A 20,116-nucleotide genomic window follows, 5' to 3' on the forward strand; every position below is an offset into this window, starting at 1 on the left:
AGGCTGTCCCCCCCTCCTTATAATGCCCCATGCAGGCTGTTCCCCCCCTTATAATGCCCCATGCAGGCTGTCACCCCTCCTCTTTATAATGCCCCATGCAGGATGTACACCCCTCTTTATAAGGCCCCATGCATGATGTCACCCCCTCTTTATAATGCCCCATGCAGGATGTCACCCCCCTCTCTTTATAATGCCCCATGCAGGATGTCACCCCCTCTCTTTATAATGCCCCATGCAGGATGTCACCCCCCTCTCTTTATAATGCCCCATGCAGGATGTCACCCCCCCTCTTTTTATAATGCCCCATGCTGGAAGTCACCCCCTCTCTTTATAATGCCCCATGCAGGATGTCACCCCACTCTCTTTATAATTCCCCATGCAGGATTTCACCCCCCATATAATGCCCCATGCAGGATGTACCCCCCCTCTTTATAAGGCCCCATGCAGGCTGTCACCCCCTCTCTCTATTATGCCCCATGCAGGATGTCACACACACCCCCCTCTCTCTATAATGCCCCATGCAGGATGTCACCCCCTCTGTCTATAATGCCCCATGCAGGATGTCACCCCCTCTTTCTATAATGCCTCATGCAGGCTGTCACCCCCTCTCTCTATATTGCCCCATGCAGGATGTCACCCCCCCTCTTTATAATGCCTCATGCAGGATGTCACCCGCCTTATAATGCTCCATGCAGGCTGTTACCCCCCACATAATGCCCCATACAGGCTATCCCTCCCTTATAATGCTCCATGCAGGCTGTTACCCCCCACATAATGCCCCATACAGGCTGTCCCTCCCTTATAATGCTCCATGCAGGCTGTTCCCCCCACATAAAGCACTATGCAGGCTGTCCCCCCCTCCTTATAATGCCCCATGCAGGCTGTTCCCCCCCTTATAATGCCCCATACTGGCTGTCACCCCTCCTCTTTATAATGCCCCATGCAGGATGTACACCCCTCTTTATAAGGCCCCATTCAGGATGTCACCCCCTCTTTATAATGCCCCATGCAGGATGTCACCCCCCTCTCTTTATAATGCCCCATGCAGGATGTCACCCCCCTCTCTTTATAATGCCCCATGCAGGATGTCACCCCCTCTCTTTATAATGCCCCACGCAGGATGTCACCCCCCTCTCTTTATAATGCCCCATGCAGGATGTCATCCCCCTCTCTTTATAATGCCCCATGCTGGATGTCACCCCCTCTCTTTATAATGCCCCATGCAGGATGTCACCCCCCTCAGTTTATAATGCCCCATGCAGGATGTCACCCCCCCTCTTTTTATAATGCCCCATGCTGGAAGTCACCCCCTCTCTTTATAATGCCCCATGCAGGATGTCACCCCCTCTCTTTATAATGCCCCATGCAGGATGTCACCCCCCATATAATGCCCCATGCAGGATGTACCCCCCTCTTTATAAGGCCCCATGCAGGCTGTCACCCCCTCTCTCTATAATGCCCCATGCAGGATGTCACACACACTCCCCTCTCTCTATGATGCCCCATGCAGGATGTCACCCCCTCTGTCTATAATGCCCCATGCAGGATGTCACCCCCTCTCTCTATAATGTCCCATGCAGGCTGTCACCCCCTCTCTCTATAATGCCCCATGCAAGATGTCACCCCCCTCTCTTTATAATGCCCCATGCAGGATGTCACCCCCCCTCTCTTTATAATGCCTCATGCAGGATGTCACCCCCCCATATAATGCCCCATGCAGTATGTCACTCCCCCATATAATGCCCAATGCAGGATATCACACCCCACCCCCCATATTATGCCCCATGCCTCTATACATAAAAAAAAAAAATCAAATACTCACCTCACTCCTCCTCACCTGCTGCCTGCTGCTCGGGTGCGGACTCCAGCGTCGCCGGCATCTTCCCGCTCTGCGCTCTCTGTGACGGCTCAGGGGAGTGCGCAGTGGAAAGACGTCACCGCGCCCTCTGTCCTGAGATGTCACAGGGAGCGCAGAGCAGGAAGACAGCGGATCTGCGGAGGCACGGGGAGAGGTAAGTATCCGGCTGCCGGGGCCCTAAGCAAGAGGCGCAGAACGGCAGCTGCTGACACCGCTCTCCTCCGCCCATAGCCCGGCGGGGTGCGCGACCGCCAGTGGGCCCCTCTGCCTGCTCAGGGCCCCGGCACTTACCCGGGTGCGCCGGGTGCTGATGCCGGCCCTGCTCCTGACAATCGGTGGTTACAGCAGGGTCTACACAACTGGTCACATCTAGAGGATAAGTAAACTACTGAGGGCAGCACTTATTAATAAGGGGTCTTCCAATAATACACTATGAAGCAGTAACAAAAAAATGGAGAAAAAGAAAGTGTGCTAAGAAAATTGGGATCACCAAATAAAATGCAATACAAATTTATTGAACAAAACTAGCGAATAATGACATATATAGTTTAAAAACATTTAAAAAGCAAAACATGCTACTGAATGAATAATCCACCAGTTGTGTCCATAATAAGACTAACTCCTCTCCTCCAGTGTCCACTTGAAGTAAACTCCTATATGGTAAGAATGTCTACCCAAAACCATAGGGTGATATTGGGAAAATCAAATATGACAGAAAATGCTGGATGGTAAAAGCTATAAGGCTACAGCCAATTAGAAGATACTATGTAAACAGACACTCTCTATGTTTGGAAAAATCAACCTCTATTAATGTGAAAAAATCATGTATGATAATATAAAGAAATAGAACTCCATTAAAGGGGTTGTCCGATACTTTTTTTTAAATTGCCCAATGTATTCAGCATGTGGGCATAAGTATATTTGTAAATACCTTGTGTTGCAGATAATGCCTGTGAGCGACGCTATCACTGACCGTTCACAGGCATCACGTGACCGCGCGCTGACGTTACGACAAGTGAGGTGTGACTCAGCCCTGGGGTCCCCGCGGTGGCTGCTGGGTCATTATGGGCGGTTTTATTCCCCGCGTCACACCCAGCATCCACCGCGTGCTTTCCAAGTGAATGGGGAGTGGGAGAGCGCGTGGTGGATGCCTAGTGTGACGCGCAGGGAATAACCCCGCCCACAACCCAGCAGCCACCGGTGGAACGCAGTAGAGGGACCCTCTGCTGCAGCCTGGACTTGTCATGAGGTCAGCGGATGTCAGAGCTGGCAGCAGCCGGGGGTCCACGTGATGCTTGTGAGCGGCCACCGATAGTGCCGCTCACAGGCATTATCTGCAACACAAGGTATTTACAGAGAAACTTATGCCCACATGCTGAATACTATAGCTATAGGACATGACAAGAACACCTAAATGATCAAATATCATTATATGCCGAGTCACAAGACTGTGATAACATAATCACAAATGGAGAAAATCTGAAAATGAAAGGAACCAATGGAGAAAACCTAAAATTAACTGGTCACATCTACCTACCAAGTCTGAAAACTACAAAAGACACGAGAACTGGAACACCATGGTGCCTCACTTACACTAGCAGAACTGTCTGGTGGGCAGTTTTGATACCAGTGCTCTTCCAATCACATGCACAGATCCTAGCATTAACAGAACCCAATAGCTCCCTTAGTAATACAAGTGTTTTTACAGATGGAAATGTGTTCATGTTAAAAGCCCCCATGTGCCGTGACACTTCCTCTCAAATTCTGTGTGATTTGATGCTGTCTGCTGCTCTCACTCTGATGAAACATCTTACAGGAAGACTCAGAAGTAAAGCAGCAGTGGGAGCTATCAATTTACATCCGGAACTATTGACTAGTTTCTGCCAGAGAGCGATTAGTGCAAAGAGAATTTTAAGTTAGTGACTGCTAATTTCTACTTCTGTGCCAATAAGGATTCAACTTCTCAACGTTCTCATGAAAGCAACAAAAAGCCCAGTCAATGCTGGAGTCACTGTCCCTGCATCCTGTCGAATTGAAGATAAAGAGGAAGTCAGAGAGCAGCCGCTGCCTGGACTTCCTCTTCATGTTCAATTTGTCTGAAGGTAGAGACATTGACCCCAGCTCTAATTGGGCGCCGGCGTCATGTGTCACAACAACAGCAAGGAAGCCCTGTGACCGCGAGTGCCGATGTGGCACCCCTGAGGGTTCAGTCGCCACCAAGGTACTGGATCTCACCCCGAGGTGTGGTGTCTCCCTTCTCTCAGGTAAGGTGGGAGTGCTGCACGGAACCCCAAACACCTGCATCCAACATTACACTGCTCCAGGCCGGCTGGAGGGGCAACATGCAGAGCGCAGCTGCTGAGCCCTGACCCTGGCTGGAGTGGGGGGGGGGGCCCAAAGGTAGGGGGAACCAGTAGTGGGTGTGGGTGGAGGAAGTAGTTAGAGGGAACACTTTGGTAGGAGTATATAAAGGGAAGCCATTTTAGGAGGTGAGTTCAGATCAGTCAGTGGGAGCAGTGCAGAAGAACAGCTCGGGACAGTTCAGAAGAACATTCCGGGAGCAGAGTCTCATTAGGAGAACTGCTCCACAAGTAGGGCCAAGTCAGGAGGCCCAGGAGGGGAGCAGGGAGTAGGTTCCGTTCTAGAAAGGATCCCAGAGGGTACGGCACGTGCAGGACGTCACCCGTACGCCCCGCATCTGTCAGAACACAGAGGGATCGTTGCCGCATTCTAATCCTCAGGAGGGTCAAGTAGGTCCCGGATCCGACGTACAGGAAGGACTTCAGAGCACCCGAGCAGGATTGAGAGTGGGCAGCGCAGGTCAGGAGGGAGAAAGACCTAGTGTAATGACGGTCAAAGTAGGAACACGAGAAAGTGGGGTTCTGCCAGGTATTCCCTAGCTGCCTGAGGAAGGACTGAACCCCTGCCCGGTGAACGCAGCGTGATGCGGGAGGCATTCACCTGTACAGTGAACTTGTGGACTGCCTAAAGAACTGTGAGTAAAATCTTGGATGACTGCATTGTACTGCCTCCGTCCATCCTTTCATCGGCGCCATTGTTCCCCCTGCACTACAACGCCCAGAGCAACCCACGCTCTCCCACTTCACTGCCCTGAGGCCTGCTCCACCTGTGGGGAGCCGTCCCATCACAAGCTGCCCTAACATCTGCCTCAGAGGACTGTTGCAGCGCTGGTGATCCTCACCAGACACCACAGGTGGCGTCACGAACTCTCTAAAAATATCCCCTTTTTGCACTGACCGCCCTGGGTCATGGACCGGGCCAGCCACCGTGATATCCCCCCCCAACCGGCATCCAGAGGCCCGGCTGCCGAGTACCCCACAGCCCTGGGGGCGCGTCACCGACACCGCTGGAATGACGCCAGCACGGGATGTGAGTATAAGCTTTTTTATTTTCTCGGGGCCAAATATTTAGATCAAGAAGGGATTGTCCTAGAAGTGGACAACCCCTTTAAGGGTTCATTCACACTGCCGTATAACACAGACCGAGTGCTATACAATGTTTTATCTAATAGCACTTAGCCCAATATTATACTATGGGGCAGTGCATATCTGCGACCATTTTCGCATGCCGATTTGGTATGATAAAATAATCACAGCATGTTGAAAGTGGGTCCGATATTCGGATCACACGCACCCATACAAGTCTGTGGGTGGGTGTTATACATCGGACTGCACTTGGATGTCATCTGAGTACAGTCCGATGTATCCGCACAGAGCTAATGGAAAAGATGGAGAAATTAAGTTCCCCTTTAGTGTTGCGCAAACGTGCTAGGATAAGGGGTTATCCGAGCATGCTCGAATCATATCCCAGTATCTTTGTTGTGCTCTCAAAATATGTTCGCGTCACCGTAGCTGCATGATTTATGTCTGTTTGACAGTGGAATAAATTCATCTTTGGGTCAAAGGGCCCGAAATGGGGGTGTCAACCTTGTGCAAAGTGTGTTGCCTGTCCAAATATCGAATCTACTGACAAATTTACCAATACTAACAGTATGAAAAGTTTTAATATCACTCATAATATCTCTTGTGGGACCATAGGAGTTATCTACAGTGCACGCTGTCCATGTAATAAGATCTACATTGGCTTAACCACAAGAGAATTACGTAGAAGAACTCGTAAACACGTCTTGGACATAAAAGCCGCATGTGAGGCTGTTAACATTCTTGAGCTGAAAACACTGCCCCGACATTTTAAAATCTTTTACAACTGTGATCCTTCCATATTTAAGGTAAGTGGTATAGATAGGATGTTAAGGATGGTAATCCACCGTACCTCCTTCTTAACCAATGCCTTCCAATTGCCCCCACGCGTATTTATATACACCCTATCTCCTTCTGGCTTAAATGAATCTAACAGCTTTGCTACTTTCCTTTAATTACCTCCAGCATGATTTTTTGCTTTTTCTTGCTCTGGTCCATTTCCCTACTGTTTACACATGTTTGCATGCGTGTTCCTCTTGTACACTCATGTCTACATTTTTATCTTGTTTTTATGGTTGTTTATATCTACTTACTGTATTTTCTTTTTCTTAGTTCTTTCGCTTGACGAATGGTTTTCAGCTGGTTGACCCTGTCCCCCCTTTCCTGTTCCTACAGTGTCATCTACATGATGCCTGTTCACAGATGTCCAGCATGTCCTTTACACCTCTCGGCATACATCCAAAAAGAAATTGTCTGACTGTATAGTTATTACTAGTGTTGAGCGAGCACTAAAATGCTCGGGTGCTCGAAGCTCGGGCCGAGCTCACCGTGATACTCGGGTGCTCGACCCGAGCAACAAGCCCAATGTTAGTCTATGGGAGACACAAGCATTTTTGGCGCGGCAACCCCGGCAGTCTTTTAAAAGCCTAAAAAGTGCCCAAAACGATAGTGACAGTGCTCAAATGACATGGGGACAGCATGGGGATCGCCCAAGGAAGCATTTCTGATGCCCAGGTCACTGCTGTCAACAACGTGGTCAGAGGTATTAAGCCACTTTTAAGGGCTCACAATAAAATGTTCAAAAACGAAACTGAAACTGCTTTCCTGTGAAATATGTTAAGGAACTTCCTTTCCAGGGTAGAGAAGACTTGTGTATAAGGTAAAATAAATAACCCCCCCAAAAAATACTCCTCCACACCTTGGGCTATGTTCACAGGTAGCATTTTTTATGCGTTTTTGCACTTTTGTATTGCTTTCAACCGTGACAAATACATTCACCGGGAAATGTCATTTTAACATTTTACAACCTTATCTGGCCATGTGCTGTGTGACACATGCATACAGTGCTGAAAGGACATGGGAACAGCATGGGGAAGACCCCTGGAAGCATCTCTGACACCCAGGTCACTGCCTAAAAGTGTGCCCATCAGAAGTGATCCTTGCCGTATCAGAAGATGCAGACTTGCAACTATCCCCGTGCCCAGGGCACTGTTCAAATGTACCTCCCCCATTCCTTGCAATGCAAGCACAAATATGCAGCCAACCACCCACCCACTCCCAGGCTGCAATACCATACTGCTTGCTAAAACTTGAAATTGGGCCTTTTAGGCATGTAGAGGCGGAATCTGGCAACCACGTCATGGCTGCGTTGGCGGCCTGGAATCCATACTCAGTCTCCAGCCGCCCAGCGGCCGGGTGTCCACACTCGGTCCCCAGCCGCCAGGGGGCGGCCGGGTGTCCATACTCGGTCCCCAGCCACCCCACGGCCGGGTGCCCACACACGGTCCCCAGCCGCCTGGGGGCAGCCGGGTGTCCATAGACAGTCCCCAGCCGCCCCTATTTCTCCTGTCAACTTCCCCACACACACTTTTCTTAGCCCGGCCTGCTTTAGGGCAGCATTGGACGAGACCACCACGGAACCAGACTCCTCTGGTGGGCCCTGGCTTCTCCATCAGGGGAGCTGAGAGTGCCAAGGTGAGGAGCATGATGATGATGATAGAAGTTAGCGTCTGCTTTGTTTTCTTTTAATGCAAGCATAAGTGTGCAGCATGCCACCCACCCACCCCCAGGCTGCAATGCCATACTGCTAGCTTGCACTTGAAATGGGGCCTTTTAGTTTGGAGGAGGCCGAAGCTGGCCACTACCTCATGGCTGCTTCGGCAGCAAGGTATCCATACTTAGTCCCCAGCTGCCCCTATTTGTCCCGGTGTGCCTTATACATAAGATTAAGCGCGTATACCAAAACATTACCTGTGCCCTCCCCAGTGCATTTAGTGGGAAGGACAGCCTATTCCGCAGTAGTGTGTGCATGCCAAACCCCTGTTCATGGTACATGCGAAGATGCCTCCCACCATGCACATGTCCTTGCAGACTTGCAACTATCCCCATTCAAGTCCTTGTCCCAGGGCAGTGTTCAGTTGTACCTTTCCCATTCCTTGCAATGCAAGCGCAAGTATGCAGCCTGCCACCCACCCACCCCCAGGCTGCAAAACCATACTGCTTGCTTGCTTGCACTTGAAATTGGGCCTTTTAGGCATGTGGAGGCGGAATCTGGCCACCACGTCATGGCTGTGTTGGCGGTCTGGAATCCATACTTAGTCCCCAGCCGCCCGGCGGCTGGGTGTCCACACTCGGTCCCCAGCCGCCCCGCGGCCTGGTGTCCACACATGATCCCCAGCCGCCTGGGGGCAGCCGGGTGTCCATAAACAGTCCCCAGCCGCCCCTATTTCTCCTTGGAACATCCCCCCACACACTTTTCTTAGCCTGGCCTGCTTTATCGCAGCATTGGAAGAGCCCACCAGAGAACCAGACTCCTCCGGTGGGCCCTGGCTTCTCCATCAGGGGAGTTGAGAGTGCCAAGGTGAGGACCATGATGATGATGATACAAGTTAGCATCTGCTTTGTTTTCTTGGAATGCAAGCGCATGTATGTAGTAGCGGCTAGGCCTGAGGTGGTCAGCGTTTTGGCGCATATCCTACCTCCTCCGAGGATTGCTGGATGTTTTCCTGCTACTATTCCAGTTCTATGACTCCCGTTAAAACAAAGTTTCAGGTGATAAATGATGGATGAGGTAGTGTCAAAGAAGAAAGAGCAGGAGGAACAGGGACTATTCACATCAATATCAGGCCAGTGAACCACACGTCTTGTAGGATATGTTTCTGTAACAAAAGGAGCAGTTCGGCTACACAGTTATAGGGCATACAGTGAGTGCAATGCCTACCAAAAATGTTGAGGCACTCCAATGCCCCTTGGAAATGACATGGAGGTCAGATGGCCTTAACTAAACCGTTTTTTCCATTTATAGCAACTGGGTCTCCTGTACACTGTTAGCCTAAGCAGTGAATGGAAGGCTTTCCAAAAATTATGAGGAACTGCAATGCCCCTTGAAACAGACGTGGATTACAGCGTACTAAAAACCTTCTACCCATTATTGGGGAGTGGGTCTCCCTTAGTTTTTACCTTTTCATTGAAAATCAAAAGCTGACTAAAATTAGGAGGAAATGCAATGCCCGTTGGAAGAGTCGTGGAGGTTAGAGGTAATTAAAAACAACATTTCAATGCCCCTTGGAAGAGCTGTGGAGTTCAGAGTGGCTTAAAGACGCTTTTAATGCCCCTTTGAAGAGACGTGGAGGTCACAGTAGCTTAACAAGACGGTTTTAATGCCCCTCGGAAAAGACGTGGAGGTCCCAGTAGCTTAACAAGATAGTTTGAATGCCCCTTGGAAGAGACGTGGATGTCACAGTAGCTTAACAAGACAGTTTTAATGCCCCTCGGAAAAGTGGTGGAGGTCGCAGTAGCTTAACAAGACGGTTTTAATGCCCCTCGGAAAAGACGTGGAGGTCACAGTAGCTTAACAAGATGCTTTTAATGCCCCTTACAAGAGCCATACAGTACAGCATCTTATAAATATTATTCCCATTATTGGGGAGTGGGTCTCCCATAGTATTTGCTTATGTCTTCCAAGAAAAAGCTTCCAAAATTAGGATGGAGCAACTTGCAATGCCCCTTACAAGAGCCATGCAGTACAGCATATTACAAACATAAGTCCCATTATTGGGGAATGGGTCTCCCATAGTATTTGCTTATGCCTTCCAAGCAAAAGCTTCCCAAAATTAAGACGGAGCAACTTGCAATGCCCCTTACAAGAGCCATGCAGTACAGCATATTACAAACATAAGTCCCATTATTGGGGAATGGGTCTCCCATAGTGTTTGCTTATGCCTTCCAAGCAAAAGCTTCCAAAAATTAGGACGGAGCAACTTGCAATGCCCCTTACAAGAGCCATGCAGTACACCATATTACAAACATAAGTCCCATTATTGGGGAGTGGGTCTCCCATAGTATTTGCTTATGCCTTCCAAGCAAAAGCTTCCAAAAATTATGAGGAAATGCAATGCCCGTTCGAAGAGTCGTGGAGGTCCCAGTAGCTTAACAAGACTGTTTTAATGCCCCTTACAAGAGACGTGGAGGTCAGAGTGGTTTAACAAGACGCTTTTAATGCCCCTTACAAGAGACGTGGAGGTCAGAGTGGTATAACAAGACGCTTTTAATGCCCCTTACAAGAGACGTGGAGGTCAGAGTGGTATAACAAGACGCTTTTAATGCCCCTTACAAAAGACATGGAGGTCAGAGAGGTATAACAAGACGCTTTTAATGCCCCTTACAAGAGACGTGGAGGTCAGAGTGGTATAAGAAGACGCTTTTAATGCCTCTTACAAGAGACGTGGAGGTCAGGGTGGTATAACAAGATGCTTTTAATGCCCCTTACAACAGACGAGGAGGTCAGAGTGGTATAACAAGACGCTTTTAATGTCCCTTACAAGAGCCATACAGTACAGCATCTTAAAAATATTATTCCCATTATTGGGGAGTGGGTCTCCCACAGTCTTTGCTTATGCTTTGCAAGCAAAAGCTGACAAAAATAAGGACGGAAGAACTTTCAATAATGGCAACACGGACCATGGTCACCCTGGTGGTATAGTGGTGGTGGAGGCTGAGGATAAGGAGAAGAACATAAAACAGCCGAAATAAGGAAGCATATACCCATGTGTGGGTGTGAAGTGGTGCATGTGAATACACCTCCCGAAATAACACAGTGGATTTGACTTTATGTTACTCTGCTGTCATTTGGTGGTGATGAGAAGTCTGGCCGAATCCAGCCCTTGTTCATTTTGATAAGGGTCAGCTTGTCTGCATTGTCAGTTGACAGGCGAGTGCGCTTATCAGTTATAATTCCCCCAGCGGCACTAAAAACACGCTCCAATAACACGCTAGCGGCAGGGCAGGCCAGGACCTCCAAGGCATACAGAGCGAGTTCATTCCAAGTGTCCAGCTTGGATACCCAATAATTAAAAGGCACAGAGGAATCATGGAGGACGCTGGTACGGTCGGCAAGGTATTCCCTCACCATCTTTTGAAACTTTCCACTCCTTGTGAGAGTACCCGGCGCCTCAGGGTCTGTCCGTAGGGAGGGTCTGAGAAAACTGTCCCAGAACGTTGACAGTGCTCCCCTGCCTCTGCTGGATTGGAGTTGCCTCTCTCTTCCTTGTACGCTTTGGTTGGTCAATGAACTGTGACCTCTGCCACTAGCGTGTTCAGATGGGAATTTTTTTAACAGTTCTGCAGCAAGGGCCTTCTGGTACTCGCCCATTTTTGTAGACCTCTCCACCTCAGGAATAAGAGAGTGAAAGTTCTCATTGTAGGGGGGTCTAGGAGTGTCACCAACCAGTAATGACTGTCACCCAACATTTTGACAACGCGAGGGTCACGGTTAAGGCAGCGTAACATAAAGTCAGCCATGCGTGCCAGACTGGTAACGGGCAAGATTTCCGTGTCCTCACCAAGATGACGACTGACCATGCTCTCCTCCTCCGCTTCCTCCTCATCCCCCCTGTCCTCAGGCCACCCACGCTGAACCGATGGTATGACACTTGTACAGGTACTACTGTCTACAGCGCATGATAACAGCTCCTGTTCTTCCTCCTCCTCCTCTCCCTCATTGTCCCCCAATGCATGTTGGGATGAGATGAGGCTGGGCTGTGTGTAATCGCTCACTACGGCATCTTGATCCTTCTCATCATACTCTGGCTGCAATGCCTCCTCTTTAATTCTCTGCAGAGAGCGTTGCAAAAGACAGACAAGTGGGATGCTGACACTAATGATGGTGTCATCGCCACTCACCATCTTGGTGGCCTCCTCAAAGTTTGTCAGGATGGTACATATGTCAGACATTCAGGTCCACTCAGGAGGTCTTATGTATGGAGTCTGACCTGAATATCGACGGCCTTGTTGCAGCTGGTACTCCACAACTGCTCTCTTCTGCTCACAAATCCTTTGCAACATGTGGAGGGTAGAGTTCCAACGTGTGGGGACATCACACACCAGTCGGAGTGCCGGAAGCTGCAAACGCTGCTGCAACACAGCAAGGGCGGCGGAAGCTGTAGCCGACTTGCGAAAATGAGCTGACAGGCGGCGTACTTTCACGAGCAGATCTGGCAACTCGGGGTACGATTTAAGAAACCGCTGAACCACGAAGTTAAACACATGAGCCAGGCATGGTACGTGTGTGATCTCGCCTCGCCTCAGAGCCGCCACCAGGTTACAGCCATTGTCACACACGACTATGCCTGGATGTAGGTTCAGCGGTCTCAGCCACAGATCTGCCTAGTCTTTCACAGCTGTCCACAACTCACAAGCAGTGTGAGGTTTATCACCTAAGCTTATGAGTTTCAGCACAGCCTGTTGCCGCTTGGCGGAGGCAGTACTGCAGTGCTTCCAGCTTGTAAATGATGTGGTGATATCTGAGATGGAGGCTGAACATGAGGAGGAAGAGGATGCGCAGGAGCTGTACCCTGTGGGGGCAACTCTGACTGACATAGGGCCCGCAATCCTCGGTGTGGGGAGGATGTGTTCCGTCCCAAGGTCCGACTGGGTCCCGGCTTCCACTATGTTTACCCAGTGTGCCGTCAGGGAGATGTACCATCCCTGGCCACAAGCTCTTGTCCACGTGTCCATTGTCATGTGAACTCTCCCAGTAACTGCATTGTTGAGGGCACGGCAGATGCTTTGGGACACGTGCTTGTGTAGTGCGGGGATGGCACACCGGGCAAAATAGTGTCGGCTGGGGACCGAGTACCGAGGGACGGCCACCGCCATAAGGTTGCGGAAGGATTCTGTCTCCACCAGCCTAAAAGGCAGCATTTCCAACGCAAGCAGTTGCGAAATGTGCGAATTTAGGACTGTGGACTGTGGGGCGTTAGCTGCGAATTTCCGCTTTCGTTCAAAGGTCTGGGATATGGACAATTGAACGCTGCGGTGGGACGTGGACGTGGACGTTGATGCTGTTTCTTGAGAAACTGCCATAACAGGGATTGAAGCTTGAAGAGGACAATTTGCATATTCCAGGTGCCTTCTGGGAAAAGCGAAGAGTCTCCTGCAGCTAGAAGATCGTTGGGTACAGCCGGGACCAGCTGCTTGGAAAGCATCGCCAAACCAGGGATTGAAGCTTGAAGAGAACAATTTGCATATTCCAGGTGCCTTCTGGGAAAAGCAAAGAGTCTCCTTCAGCTAGAAGATCGTTGGGTACAGCCGGGACCAGCTGCTTGGAAAGCATCGCCAAACCAGGGATTGAAGCTTGAAGAGAACAATTTGCATATTCCAGGTGCCTTCTGGGAAAAGCAAAGAGTCTCCTTCAGCTAGAAGATCGTTGGGTACAGCCGGGACCAGCTGCTTGGAAAGCATCGCCAAACCAGGGATTGAAGCTTGAAGAGAACAATTTGCATATTCCAGGTGCCTTCTGGGAAAAGCAAAGAGTCTCCTTCAGCTAGAAGATCGTTGGGTACAGCCGGGACCAGCTGCTTGGAAAGCATCGCCAAACCGCGCGCCTAACGGCGCACGAATTTGTTTAATTTGTTTATCCTAGGGTATCACAAGAAAGAAGACAGACATCAAGTCAGCAGGGACAAGGAGCAGCATGGCAGATGTGACAACCTACATGGTGAGCTGCAACATGTGCTACATGTTTACAGATCGACCAGAAGCTGAAACCAACTTCACCTGCCAGAAGTGTAGACTACTGGCTCTTTTAGAAGAAAAGGTGCGGGGACTGGAAGAAAGAATTGCGACATTAAAACTCATCAAGGAAAATGAAGACTTCCTGGACAGAACAGAAGCGTCACTACTGGTCACGGAAAGTCAAGGAAGCATCAGAGAACCTCCAGAGGCAGACAAGTGGAGGCAAGTGACCAAAAGAAGCAAGAAGACCATGGAGACACCACCAACCACACAACTGAGAAACAGATTCCAAGGACTTGTGAAGGATGAAGATGGCACACCTAAGGATGAGGAACTACCAGCAAGCAAAAAAGAAAAGAGCACCTAGAAATACCCAGAAGCGACAAGAAAAAGGACAGCCAAGAAGGGAAGAAGAGTGGTGGTGGTGGGAGACTCACTACTGAGAGGAACAGAAGCAGCTATCTGCAGACCGGACATAACCGCAAGAGAAGTTAGCTGCCTCCCAGGGGCGAAGATCAAGGATGTTACCGATAGGATACCGAAGCTCATCAGGTCCAAGGATGTCCACCCATTTCTTCTGATACATGTTGGCACCAATGACACGGCAAAGAAGGACCTACCGACAATCTGCAAGGACTTTGAAGCATTGGGGAAGAAAGTAAAAGAACTGGATGCGCAGGTAGTTTTTTCTTCTATCCTTCCAGTAGACGGGCATGGCGTCAGGAGATGGAACAGGATGCTTGATGTGAACAACTGGCTGAGACGATGGTGCAGACAACAAGGATTTGGATTCCTGGACCACGGTGTGAATTACCTCTATGACGGACTCCTTGCCAGAGACGGACTACACCTCAACAAACCCGGGAAACACACATTCGCCAGGAGACTCGCAACACTCATCAGGAGGGCGTTAAACTAGAAGAAGAGGGGATGGGAAGAAAAACGCCGGACACGAACATGAAACCAGAGAACATACTAATGAAAGATATGAAGCGCGACAAAGAAGGTCCAAGACAAGATGCTTGGAAGGGCGGTAAGAAAATTTCTAATACAATCCACAGGGAGAAGATTGGATCAAAACAAAATCGTGTAAACTGCGTGCTAGCAAATGCCAGGAGCCTGACAAATAAGATGGATGAACTGGAAGCAGAAATATCTACAGGTAACTATGACATAGTGGGAATAACCGAGACATGGTTAGATGAAAGCTATGACTGGGCAGTTAACTTACAGGGTTACAGTCTGTTTAGAAGGGATCGAAGAAGTCGGAAAGGGGGTGGAGTCTGTCTATATGTAAAGACGTGTCTAAAGCCTACAATACGGGAGGATGTATGGGAGGGAAATGAGGAGGTCGAGTCCTTATGGGTGGAGATACATGGGGCAAAAAACAATAATAAAATTATCATAGGAGTCTGTTATAAACCACCAAATATAGCAGAAGCCACGGAAAGTCTATTAATGAGACAAATAGACGAAGTAGCAAAAAATAACGAGGTGATTATTATGGGGGACTTCAACTACCCCGATATAGACTGGGAAACCGAAAGCTGTAGATCTCAGAAAGGAAACAGGTTTCTGTCAATTATCAAAGACAATTATTTGTCACAACTTGTGCAGGAACCAACTAGAGGGACGGCCCTTTTAGACTTAATATTAACTAACAGGCCAGACAGAATAACTGAGGTGCAGGTCGGGGGGCACCTGGGAAATAGTGACCACAACATTATACAATTCCACATGTGCTTCAGTAGGGTGCCCAGCAAGGGAGTCACAAAAACACTGAACTTCAGGAGGGCAAAGTTTGATCAGCTAAGAGATGCCCTTCACCTTATAGACTGGGATAGTATCTTTAGTAATAGGAGCACGGATAGAAAATGGGAAATTTTCAAAACAGTCCTACATAGTCACTGTAGAAGGTACATACCTTATGGGAATAAAAGGGCTAGGAATAGGAGGAAGCCAATGTGGCTAAATAAGGAAGTCAAGAGAGGGCAATGAAAAACAAAAAAAGGGCTTTCGGTAAACTTAAACAAGAAGGCAGCGAGGAAGCGCTAATATCTTATAGGGAAAAAAACAAAATCTGTAAGAAACAAATAAGAATAGCAAAAGAGGAGACAGAGAGACTAATTGCCAAGGAAAGTAAAACGAATCCCAAACTGTTCTTTAACTATATAAACTGTAAAAGGATTAAAACTGATGGAGTTGGTCCATTGAAAAATAACCTGGGTAAAATCATAGAGGGCGATGAGGGTAAAGCAAACCTACTCAATAGCTTCTTCTCCACTGTTTTCACAAAAGAAAACAATTTATCGGAGGAAATGCAGAGTGATAAAGTAAACCCTCCGCTAAATATCACCCACCTAACCCAGGAGGAAGTTCAGAAACGCCTAAATAATATCAAAATAGACAAGTCACCAGGCCCAGATGGCATACACCCCCGGGTACTAAAAGAATTAAGTAATGTGATAGACAGACCGCTGTATCTTATATTCAAGCACTCTTTATGGACAGGGACTGTCCCACTAGACTGGCGCCAAGCAAATGTGGTACCAATATTCAAAAAGGGGTCTAAAAGTGACCCTGGGAACTATAGACCAGTAAGCTTAACGTCTGTTGTGGGTAAATTGTTTGAAGGATTTCTTAGAGATGCTATTGTAGAATATCTTAATGATAATAACTGTCTAACTCCATATCAACATGGATTCATGAGGGATCGCTCCTGCCAAACAAACCTGATGGCCTTCTACGAGGAGGTGAGCTCACAGCTGGACCGGGGAGAGTCAGTGGATGTTGTATACCTTGACTTCTCCAAAGCGTTTGATACCGTGCCACACAAAAGGTTGGTATATAAAATGAGAATGCTTGGTCTGGGGGATAATGTGTGCAAGTGGGTAAATAGCTGGCTGAGTGATAGAAAGCAGAGGGTGGTTATCAATGGAGTAAGCTCAGGGTGTGTCAGGGTTACTAGCGGGGTGCCTCAAGGGTCTGTCTTGGGCCCTATATTATTTAATATATTTATTAATGATCTAGTGGAAGGGTTGCATAGTAAAATAGCAATATTTGCAGATGATACTAAACTTTGTAAAGTAGTTAATACAGATGAGGATAGGGCACAGCTACAGGAGGATTTAGATAAATTGGGGAGTTGGGCCAAAAAATGGCAAATGGGGTTCAATGCCGATAAATGTAAGGTCATGCACATGGGAAAGAAAAACAGCAGTCACCCATACATATTAAATGGGAAACCGTTGGGGAAATCTGACATGGAGAAGGACCTGGGCGTCTTGGTTAATAGCAAATTAAATTGGAGTGCCCAGTGTCAGGCAGCAGCTGCGAAGGCAAATAGAGTCATGGCATGCATCAGAAGAGGAATAGGGGCATATGATGAGAACATTGTTCTTCCTCTGTATAAAGCGCTGGTAAGGCCGCACTTAGAATATTGTGCACAGTTCTGGGCTCCTGTGCTCAGGAAAGATATATTGGAGCTAGAGAGGGTACAAAGGAGGGCGACTAAGGTAATAAAGGGAATGGAGGGACTAGAATACCCAGAGAGGTTGTCAAAATTAGGCCTATTTACATTGGAAAAGAGAAGGCTTAGGGGAGACCTCATAAACATGTATAAATACATCAGGGGGCAGTACAGAGATCTCTCCCATGACCTGTTTATACCAAGGATGGTGACAAAGACGAGGGGGCACACTATGCGTCTGGAGGAAAGGAGGTTCCTGCACCATCATAGAAGGGGATTCTTTACGGTCAGAGCCGTGAGACTCTGGAACTCTCTGGGAGAGGAAGTGGTGATGTCCAACTCACTTAAAGAGTTCAAGAGAGGCCTGGACGCCTTTCTTGAGAACAATAAAATTACATCTTATGCTTAGTTAATTAATCCAGGGATTTAATCTGACTGCCAGATTGGTGTCGGGAAGTGAATTTTTCCTCAATGATGTAAATTGGCCTATGCCGCATGTTTTTTTGTTGCCTTTCCCTGGATCAATGCTGCGGAATAGCTGCAGTGCACAAGAAATAGGCTGAACTGGATGGACGCTTGTCTTTTTTCGGCCTTATAAACTATGTAACTATGTAACAAGTGAAGACAGAGAGGAGGGGGCATCTTTACATGCAGTATGGACAGGGGATTGCCTTGCACACACAACAGGGGGTTCTATTGCATGCACAACAGTGGAAGAAGCAGTGGTGACACCCGCTGACACTGGTTGTGGACCCTGGGTTTTGCCCCACAAAGTCGGGTGCTTTGCTGCCATGTGCCTGATCATGCTGGTGGTGGTCAGGCTGGTAGTTTTGTCTCCCCTGCTGATGCTGGCATGGCAGGTGGTACAAATGGCCTTTTTGGGGCTATCAGCAGAGTCTTTAAAAAAATTCCAGACTCTGGAAGACCTACCGCTTGTACTGGCAACGTCCCTCGTGTTGGTTTTACGGGGAATGATTGCCCGCCTTCTGTCTGCGGCCACCACACTGCTTCTTCCTGCCTGTTGGGGTACTCTGCCTCCCTCCCCCTGTGTGCTGCTGGCCTCACTCTGCATGTCCTCCTGCCACATTGGGTCAGTTACTAGATCATCCACCACCTCCTCCACTTCCACTTGCGCACCACGATGCTCCTCCTCACTTCCTGGCAATTGTGTCTCATCATCATCCACCTCTTGTGACAAATTGCCAGCGTCGACTTCCTGTGGCCTGTTCAAATATTTGAGCATCGCTACATGGGATCTCTTCTTCCACCACTTCAAGCGTAGCAGGCGAGGGGCACAAATATGTAAATGGACCAGTGAACAGCTCTTCAGAGTGTCCAAGTGTGGGATCAATTGCTGTCTGAGGACACGGCATGGTGGGAGGAAGGAGCATCAGGGTGAGGAGGAGTATGTGGTCGAGACTCACGGCTACTAAGAGTTGACCGTGTGGAAGACAGACCGGAGGTGGTTGTGCCCAGGTAACTGGAAGTATTATCTGCTATCCAATTAATAACCTGTTCACACTGATCAGTTCGCAATACTGGTGTTGTTCTGTGCTTCCCTAGTAATTCGGTCAAGAGGTGGGAGCGAGAAGATGTGGCTGTTGGTTGTGGCACATTTTCACCTTTGCCACGGCCCCGTCCTCTGCACGCACCATCACCAGAACGTCCAGTTCCACGTCCCTTGCCACACGCCTTGCCCATTGTAAAGGAAGTAAAATAGCTTACACTCACACTATCAATGGAAAAAGGGTAATAAAAAGTAGATTAGAACCGTGGAAGAGGAAAACCATAGTTCTATTTCTCTGGCCTACACCCGACTCTTTTAAACAATCAGAACAATCAGGGAGAAACTATTACTGTTTTTCCTTATGGAAAAAATACCAAAACCTGAATAATAGAGATTTTTTACCGTGGAATGGCAAAGCCACAGTTATTGTTTACTGGTGTATACCACACTTTTTAAAATATATAGATTTGCGGCTGAACAGTGAGCGACACACTCAAACTGTTTTTTTTAGATACCAAAGGCCCAAAACTGGATACTACAGAGATTTTACCCGTAGAACTGCAATACCACACTGGGATTTGTCAGGCGTACACCAGACTATTTTCAACAGATATATTTTTGTGTCAGAACACTCAGGAGACACTACTGTTTTTTTTACAGCAAAAAATGCAACAAGCAGGATAATAGAGATTTTTTACCGAGGAACAGCAAAACCACAGTTTTAATTTACTGGTGTATACCACACTTTTTAAAATATATAGATTTGCGGCTGAACAGTGAGCGACACACTCAAACTGTTTTTTTTTTTAGATACCAAAGGCCCAAAACTGGATACTACAGAGATTTTACCCGTAGAACTGCAAAACCACACTGGGATTTGTCAGGCGTACGCCAGACTATTTTCAACAGATATATTTTTGTGTCAGAACACTCAGGAGACACTACTGGGTTTTTTTACGGCAAAAAATGCAAAAAGCAGGATAATAGAGATTTTTTACCGTGGAACAGCAAAACCACAGTTTTAATTTACTGGTGTATACCACACTTTTTAAAATATATAGATTTGCGCCTGAACAGTGAGCGACACACTCAAACTGTTTTTTTTTAGATACCAAAGGCCCAAAACTGGATACTACAGAGATTTTACCTGTAGAACTGCAAAACCACACTGGGGTTTGTCAGGCGTACACTAGACTATTTTCAACAGATATATTTTTGTGTCAGAACACTCAGGAGACACTACTGTTTTTTTTTACTGCAAAAAATGCGAAAAGCAGGATAATAGAGATTTTTTACCGTGGAACAGCAAAACCACACTTCTGTCTCTC

This window comes from Phyllobates terribilis, unplaced genomic scaffold (genome assembly GCF_046119375.1).
Source record: "Phyllobates terribilis strain yellow unplaced genomic scaffold, ASM4611937v1 Scaffold_13__5_contigs__length_258822181, whole genome shotgun sequence".
NCBI classification, from domain to species: Eukaryota; Metazoa; Chordata; class Amphibia; order Anura; family Dendrobatidae; genus Phyllobates; species Phyllobates terribilis.